Source organism: Ovis aries, chromosome 20 (assembly GCF_016772045.2).
Source record: "Ovis aries strain OAR_USU_Benz2616 breed Rambouillet chromosome 20, ARS-UI_Ramb_v3.0, whole genome shotgun sequence".
NCBI classification, from domain to species: Eukaryota; Metazoa; Chordata; class Mammalia; order Artiodactyla; family Bovidae; genus Ovis; species Ovis aries.
Window position 1 is genome coordinate 20,321,576 of NC_056073.1, and position 8,550 is coordinate 20,330,125.

General features: G+C 44.7%; 1 pseudogene; it reads left to right on the top strand.

The window, feature by feature from the left end:
• The first annotated feature begins 4,988 nt into the window (after positions 1-4,988).
• Positions 4,989-8,269, top strand: LOC106990470 (peptidyl-prolyl cis-trans isomerase A-like; annotated as a pseudogene).
• Positions 8,270-8,550: the final 281 nt, after the last annotated feature.

Below are 8,550 nucleotides of genomic sequence, written 5' to 3' on the forward strand. Positions count from 1 at the left end.
CATTTCCTATTCTAGGAGATCTTCCCAGTCCCAGGATGGAACCCTCATCTCCTGCATCTCCAGCATTGGCAGACAGATTCTTTACCACTGAGTCTGGTAAAGAGTGTGGTAATGTAAGCCTATTACAAGATGTAGGGTCCCTCTACAAAGGGACCCAGCTGGGGGCTTAAATCCAGCAAACAGTCCTCTCCCCAAACCTTGTGCCAGCCCAGAGAAAGAGTCACATTTTTGCAATTCATCCACCTACAAGTTTCCTTTTGTAACTGTACACAGGGTGTTCACTGGATAGCAGGGCCCTGAGAACTCCACAGTATAGTCTTGCCAATCGTATCCTGCCCTGAAGTATAAACCAGTGGGCTCTACCCTTAGAAATCCCAGGATCGGCAAAGTGAAAGTGAGGTCACTAAGTCGTGTCCGACTCTTTGCGACCCCATGGACTGTAGCCTACCAGGCTCCTCTGTCCATGGGATTTTCCAGGTAAGAGTACTGGAATGGGTTGCCATTTCCTTCTCCAGGATCGGCAAGGAGGCATCAAAGAACCAATCCAGGCAGGAAGCTGGTTCTGTTCCTTGCACAAATGGTAAAGAAGTGAGTGTTATTTGCTCTCTTCCCATTGTGACTAGCAACTAATATTCGGCTCAGACGGTAAAGAATCTGCCTGCAATGCCAGAGACCTGGGTTTGATCCCCGGAGTCGGGAAAATTCCCTGGAGAAGGAAATGGCAACCTGCTCCAGTATTCTTGCCTGGGAAATCCCACGAACAGAGGAGCCTCGCAGGCGACAGTCCATAGGGTCGAAAAGAGGCGACATGACTTAGCGAGTAACATTGTGACGGACCGTACCTGGCTATGACCTTGATTTGGGTGCTTTTCCCCTGGCCAGCCCCCTTGAAAGTTGTCACACTACTCTCTCATGACTCCTGTGTAGTCTCTCTTTTTTGTTTGTTTTTACTGCTCATTTGTTTCCCCGTTAAACCAGTTTTGAGTGTTGATACTTAATACATCTGCTCTTAATAAACCCTACGGGGTATTTCTATTTGTACCAACAGAAGAAAGTCAAATAAATGGACCTTACAACTGCTACTTGAATGAGCTGCTGATGAGCCCAGGGGCCTCTGGTTCTATAGCACGGGTGCTCCTTTCCACCCTCTTTTAAAAATCTTCCTGAATCCTGGTACTTCCCTGATGGTCCAATGGCTAGGATTCACACTCCCAGTGCAGGGGGCTGGGGTTCAATCCTCGGTCAGGGAATTAGATTTCACAAGCTGCAATGAAGACCCAGCAAAACCAAATAAATAATTAAATATTTTTGAAAGTCTTCCTGCATCCCATCAGCAGCCTCCTATGGCCAAGAGAAGATACTTGTTGTTGTTCAGTCACTGTTGTACCCAACTGTTTTGTGATTCCGTGGACAGTATCTCACCAGGCTTCTCTGTCCACAGGATTCTCCTGGCAAGAATACTGGAGTGGGTCACCATTTCCTTCTCCAGGGGATCTTCCCAACCAGGAATCGAACCTGCATCTCCTGCATTGGCAGGTGGGTTCTTTACCACTGAGCCACCTGGGAAGCCCCGAGAAGATACTCATATTCCCTTAAATTACCAGAGTATGCTCTTGATTATTGGCATGTAAATGAATTGACTCAACTTGTTCTCAACTTGTTTGTTTTCTTCTTGAGCAAAAACTCATTACAGGATGAAAATATTGAATATATGAAAAGGAAAGTGGACAAACTTCTGTTTCATTTATCTCATTGGAGCCAAATAGCTATTCTTTTTTGAAGGATAGCTCTTAAATTTTGGACTATATTTCCACTTCCCAGCACTATTATTGTGAAAATCAATATCTATCAACAACCCCAACATCCTCATTAGCAGATGCAAGGAAATTCTATGTACCAGGCACTGAAATGATTTCTGTGTATGCATATATCTTGCAGTCTTTACAACCACCATATGAGGCTTATTGCTGTTACAATTACTACTAGTACTGTTCTGTGCTTAGTCCCTCAGTCATGTCTGACTCTCTGTGACCTCTTGGACTACAGCCTGCCAGGCTCCTCTGTCCATGGGAATTCTCCAGGCAAGAATATTATTATTTTACAAATGTAGAAATGAAGGTTCAGAGAAATTAACTTGCTCAAGGTCACAAACACACAGCTTGTAAGTGATACAGCAGGCACTCAGAACCCAGCAAGCCCACTCAATAGTCAACATTCCAGCAACATTTACTGAACACCTGCTAAACCCACCACGATTCTAGGCACCAGGTACACAGCGGTGATCAAAACAGGCTTGGTGCCTAGAAGAACTTACAGTTGAGTGGAGGAGATATATTAAACAAATAAACATGCCAATTGTGCTTAGAGAATGAATTTTCATGGAAATCACGAGTGCGAGATTGTGTTACGCCTCATTTAGCAATCTAAAAAGCCCTGAAATTCTCCAAAATGAAACTGGCTAAAGATCACAGTCCAAATAAGTAGGCCAATGGTACTGAAAGAAAGATTAGCTTCCAACTATGGATTGTTAATGGCACATGACAATTTTCTTGGCAGGGAAGACTTCCTAAGGTGACCTGAAGTCGAGAGAAAAGGGAGAAGTGAATATAACCAGAGAAATCCTTAGACTAAAATGGAAACAAAAAGAAGACAATTCTATTGGGCATAAGAAATGAATTGTACAGCCTCAGGCAGCTCCCATTCTGGCCTGGAGAAAGATGGAGTGAAAGAGTGAAGCTCACAGAGAAGAAACAAGTCTTTGAAAATGGGGTAACTTGCTGCGGAAGATTCAAAAAGAAAGCAGTATAAAGTGAACTTAAGAAGTCAGGGGAAAATCACCAAAATACCTTTTCAAGAACTCTTCACACAGCAGGAGAGCAGGACATGCTCTTTCTTCCACCTTGGCACTTCTGAGCAGTTGCGTCCACATTTCCACAGTTCCACAGAACGTACTTATAGCTAGGATTGATCCCAGCAACGTGACAAATAATCCTTGACTACAAATCATAGAAAATGGGCTTCCCTGGCGCTTCAGTGGTAAAGAATCTACTTGCCAACACAGGAGACACAGGTTCGATCCTTGGCCCAGGAAGATTCCACGTGCCAAGTGGCAAGTCAGCCTGTGTGCCACAAATACTGAGCCCATAAGCCCTAGAGTCTGTGTTCCACAAGAAGAGAAACCACTCCAGTGAGAATCCCAGGCACTGCAACTAGAGAGTAGCCCCCGTTTATCACAACTAGAGAAAGCCTGTGTAGTGACAAAGATCTTAGCATAGCCAAAAATAAAGAAATAAAGAAACACTTTTTAATGTGCAAAATTTCAAGGCACAAAATACAAAATATTTCTAAAAATCATTAAAAAGTTTAAGGGCCCATGTTCCACCAGTGGGGACAACGGGAGGGGGAGGTCAAATTAGACTATGTTTGATCCTTCTGTCTTATGACCTGATAAACAGGCCAAGAGGAGAGTAGCACAATTGCAATGGCTCTCAAAAGCAATTAAATCAGAATCTCTGGGAATGGGGTCCAGCCGTCAGTCCATTGGACATATGGGTTGATTTAAAATGTGCAGCCAGGGTGAAGAACCACTGGCTTTGGAGAAAAGAGCCTGAGGGGTGGAGTCAGGAAAATGGGTTTGAATTGCAGCTAGGAGTTACCAGCCTTGAGGCCTTAGAGTGAGTTACTAACCTCTTTCATTCTGTTTCCTCATCCGCAAATTTGAGATAAGCACATAAACCTATGAGCGCTTGTGAATATTCAGTGGGACGCTCTAAGCCAAGCATCTCAGGGTGCCTGGTAGAGGGGCCATTAAAGACAGGGAGAGTGGGTTTTGCACTTAGCCTAGTAGAGTTAAATACCCGTCAGACTTGAGTGATTTTGCTAATAGCCACTCATCCAACTGTGCCTGGGTAATTAGGAGAAGCCAGAATGACTTATTTCTTCTCGCATCATACACACACACACACAGCACATTACACACAGTTAACACTTTACACACACACAAAAGGCAATAGTATCTAAGCAAAGCGGCAAATGATTTCTAGCTAGGGAACAAAGCACCCAGGATCTGGGGAAAGTGAGAAGAAGGAAGTAAAATATGGTCATAAAGGGCTGGATAAGAGCGTATACCATCTCGGGGAGCTATAGAGGAGTCTTAGAAATAGAGACAAAGAACTGACATCTTAAAAAGCCAGACAAGTACATTAGCCCAAGAGAAGGACATACCTTTGACTTGAGATACTGGAAAGAAAAGCCAAATACGATGCCTCTTCAAAGGAAGACTGGGATCCCTTCTGCATTTTTCTGTTTGCAACCAACATGTGAGTGCTAAGTCGTTTCAGTCGTGTCCAACTCATGGTGACGTACATTCAGAGCATAGAAGGTAGGTAGTACCTAAATAAAAGGTATCCTGTCTTCTTCCCATTTTACAGTCATGAGTGGGTAGCTTGCTAAGGCACTAGTAGTAAGTCTAGTGATAGGAACACAACACATTCTGGCCCTCTATTCCAAAACTAAGGCTCTTAAGAACTGTGCTCATAACCGCTGATGTGACAGTCCCTTTACTCACCAACAAGACTTCACCAAGCAACTCCTTGGAGGAAGAAATAAGAGGATGCAAAGATGAATCCTTGCAGACAAGCTTACTACTGTCACATCTTGTGCCATTCAATGAAGGATCCAGAAAAGTCTACAACTGTTAAAAAGAGTTAGGTGTGAGGGGCTTCCAGATACACACACACAATACAGAGTGCTCAGTTAAATTTTAATTTCAGATAAATGACAGAAAAAATTTAATGTAAGCTTTCCCCCTTATAATATTTGGGCCATATTTATACTGAACGAATGTACTCTTTGTTTATCTGAAATTCAATCTTCGCTGAGCGTCCTGTATTTTATCTGGCAACCCTGCTGTGTAATAAGTTTAATGGCAGAGATTCAAAGCAGAAACGCAGGAAAGAAAGAGCTCTGGGAACAATTAAAGCCAAGATATGGAAATTGACAAAGAGATGGGACACAGAGATAACTCCGAAGATCACACCTCGTTGTGCGGGTAAGAAGGGCTCACAGCGGTATTTGCACTTGACCTTAGAGGCAACCTTAGAGCCTGTCTTCCCTGGCGGTTCAGTCCATAAAGAGTCTGCCTGCAATGCGGGAGACCTGGGTTCAATCCCTGGGTTGGGAAGATCCCCTGGAGAAGGAAATGGCAACCCACTCCAGTATTCTTGCCTGGAGAATCCCATGGACAGAGGAGCCTGGTGGACTCCAGTCCACAGGGTCAGAAGAAGTCAGACACTACTGAGTGACTAACACTTGTACTTTCACTCAGAGCTGAATAGGGTTCGCCTGTATGTGAAAAGCAGAGATACGATTTCAGGCCAAGATAATGGTATGAGCAAGGGTGGGGAGGTGGGAAAGGTCACGTTACAGCCCCATCTAGTTCAGAACGATGGATTGAGCTGGATCAGAAGCCAGATTTTTCTGTTTCCAGAGCCCATGCCTAGAACATTCTACCAAGTAAGAAAAGGCACAGGTCTCACGGGGCAGAAGTCAGTGACAACAGTTGGCTGGGAACAGACTGTCCAGGGACTAGACTGCCAAGCTGAGTCCTATAGGCTTAATTAAGAATAACTCAGTATGAGGAAAGATGCCACCATCCAAGGACACTACGTGCCCAAGCCCTAGCAAACAGACAGATGCCAGGACCTTTGGGACTAGGGGCCAGGAGAGAGGCAGGGCCATAAAGCTGGTAGTTGTCCAGAAGCTGTCTGTCCCCATCACTCCAAACTCATATGCTGTGTGGACATCTGCAGGACCTGTAACATTGTGTGACTGGGGACCCCAAGCAGGCCCATGCCATTTTATCGGCCAAAAATACCTTTGGCTCCAGATAAATATCAGTATTCCAGGTACTGCATTCATTTAGCACTTATTTTTCAAAAAAAAAAAAAAAAAGCTGCCACAGTGGCCTCTCTGTTGTAAATCAAACAAAAAGACAAAAGCAGTTTAACAAGCTCATCCATGATTGCGCAGCCTTTGCAAATGCTTTTCCGATGAGTAACAGGTCAGGAAGCAACAGTTAGAACTGGACATGGAACAACGGACTGGTTCCAAAAAGCGAAAGGAGTCCGTCAAGGCTGTATATTGTCACCCTGCTTATTTAACTTCTATGCAGAGTACATCATGAGAAACGCTGGGCTGGAAGAAGCACAAGCTGGAATCAAGATTGCTGGGAGAAATATCAATAACCTCAGATATGCAGATGACACCACCCTTATGGCAGAAAGTGAAGAGGAACTAAAGAGCCTCTTGATTGAAAGTGAAAGAGGAGAGTGAAAAAGTTGGTTTAAAACTCAACATTCAGAAAACTAAGATCATGGCATCCAGTCCCATCACTTCATGGCAAATAGATGAGAAAACAATGGAAACAGTGAGAGACTTTTTATTTCTTTGGGCTCCAAAATCACTGCAGATAGTGACTGCAGCCATGAAATTAAAAGACACTTGGTCCTTGGAAGAAAAGTTATGATCAACCTAGACAGCATTTTAAAAAACAGAGACATTACTTTGCCAACAAAGGTCTGTCTAGTCAGAGCTATGGTTTTTCCTGTGGTCATGTATGGATGTGAGAGTTGGACTAGAAAGAAAGCTGAGCACTGAAGAATTGATGCTTTTGAACTTTGGTGTTGGAGAAGACTCTTGAGAGTCCCTTGGACTGCAAAGAGATCCAACCTGTCCATCCTAAAGGAAATCAGTCCTGAATATTCACTGGAAGGACTGATGTTGAAGCTGAAACTGCAATACTTTGGCCACCTGATTCGAAGAACTGACTCACTAGAAAAGACACTGATACTGGGAAAGATTGAAGGTGGGAGGAGAAGGGGAAGACAGAGGATGAGATCATTGGATGGCATCACCGACTCAATGGACATGAGTTTGAGCAGCTCTGGGAGTTGGTGATGGACAGGGAGGCCTGGTTGCTGCAGTCCACGGGGTTGCAAAGAGTCGGACACGACTGAGCGACTGAACTGAACTGAAGCTGGGTCATGGTGACAGTCATTCTAACCTTATCTTGGCCACCAAAAAAAAATGCATCTTTTCAGCCAGTTGTTCTACGTGCAGAGGGTGGGGAAGGCCAGCAAGGGCAGGAGAGATTTTGGAGAGGGGGTGGAAGGGGTCCGGGGAAGGAAACGTGGACAGCTGCGCCTTGTGTTTCGTCTGCTCGTTACCAATGACTCATTTGAGAGCACCTGATCTTTGGGGCCTGCATGCTTCCCAGGTTTCTCATCCTAAAGAACAAACTCACTGACCACACAGACATTCACAGGCTACTCATGCCTCTGAAGCTCTGGAAAGTTCGGGAATTTGCCCGTAATAATCATACCCACGATCTCAATGTTGAGGAGCTTTGTGCACTTTTGCATAAAGTGCCTAGAAAATGGGGAGGTGTGGGGAGGGGACACGGTGAAAGGAAAAGGGAGGGAGGGATGAGGGACAGAGGGTCCTTAAAGAAATCAGATTTTGCAGACAGGGATGTTAAACTTTTCCTGGCCAGAGAAAGGACAGCTTTGACCACGAGTGCGACCTAGCCATTGCTGTTTGACGGTATTTGCTTGGTGTCAGGTACGGCATACTCTGAATAATGGACAAATTTCTTTTTTAATTCTGATGTTAAACTCACTTCAAATGTTTTTACCCTGACCACTGTGGAGCTCAAAGACACCTGTTTAGCAAAATTTATGGGTACAGCTTTGTAGACGGCGCCACCCCGGAGCCTTCAGCCACAGTCAAGCCCACCCTGTTCTTTGACATTGCCGACAATGGCAAGCCCTTGGGCCCCATCTCCTCTGAGCTTTTGTAGACAAAGTTCCAAAGACAGCAGAAATTTTTCATGCTCTGAGCACTGGGAAGATAAGATTTGGTATAAAGCTTCCTGCTTTCATAGAATAATTCCAGGATTTTTGTGCCAGGGTGGTGACTTTGCCACTGTAATGGCACCGGTGGCAAGTCCATCTCTGGCGAGAGATTTGATGAGAATTTCACTCTGAAGCATGCAGGCTCCGGCATCTTGTCCATGGCAAAGGCTGGCCCCAACACAAATGGTTCCCAGTTTTCCATCTGCACTGCCAAGACTGAACGGTTGGACGGCAAGCACATGGTCTTTGACAGGGTGAAGGGGGGCATGAATATTGTGTAAACCATGGAGCGCTTTGGGTTCAGGAATGGCAAGACCAGCAAGAAGATCACCATTGGTGACCGTGGACAAATCTGATAAATTTGACTTATGTTTTACTTTAAAACAAACAAACAAACAAACTTATGGGCACAGAAACCAGAGAGTACAGCATATCTAAGGACGGAGACTCTGGGGACTGAATTTAGAATTTTAAGAGCCCTCCTAGGCCCAATCTTCCCCAAACCAAACATTCTTAATTTTCCTTTCCAGCATCCCTGGGAGACTTGGGTGGTTGAGGTACAGTGACCTAAAGTCCCTGAGAGCTGGGTTTTCTAACTGTGGGAAGAGATATTACAGAGGACTTGCCAAGACACATA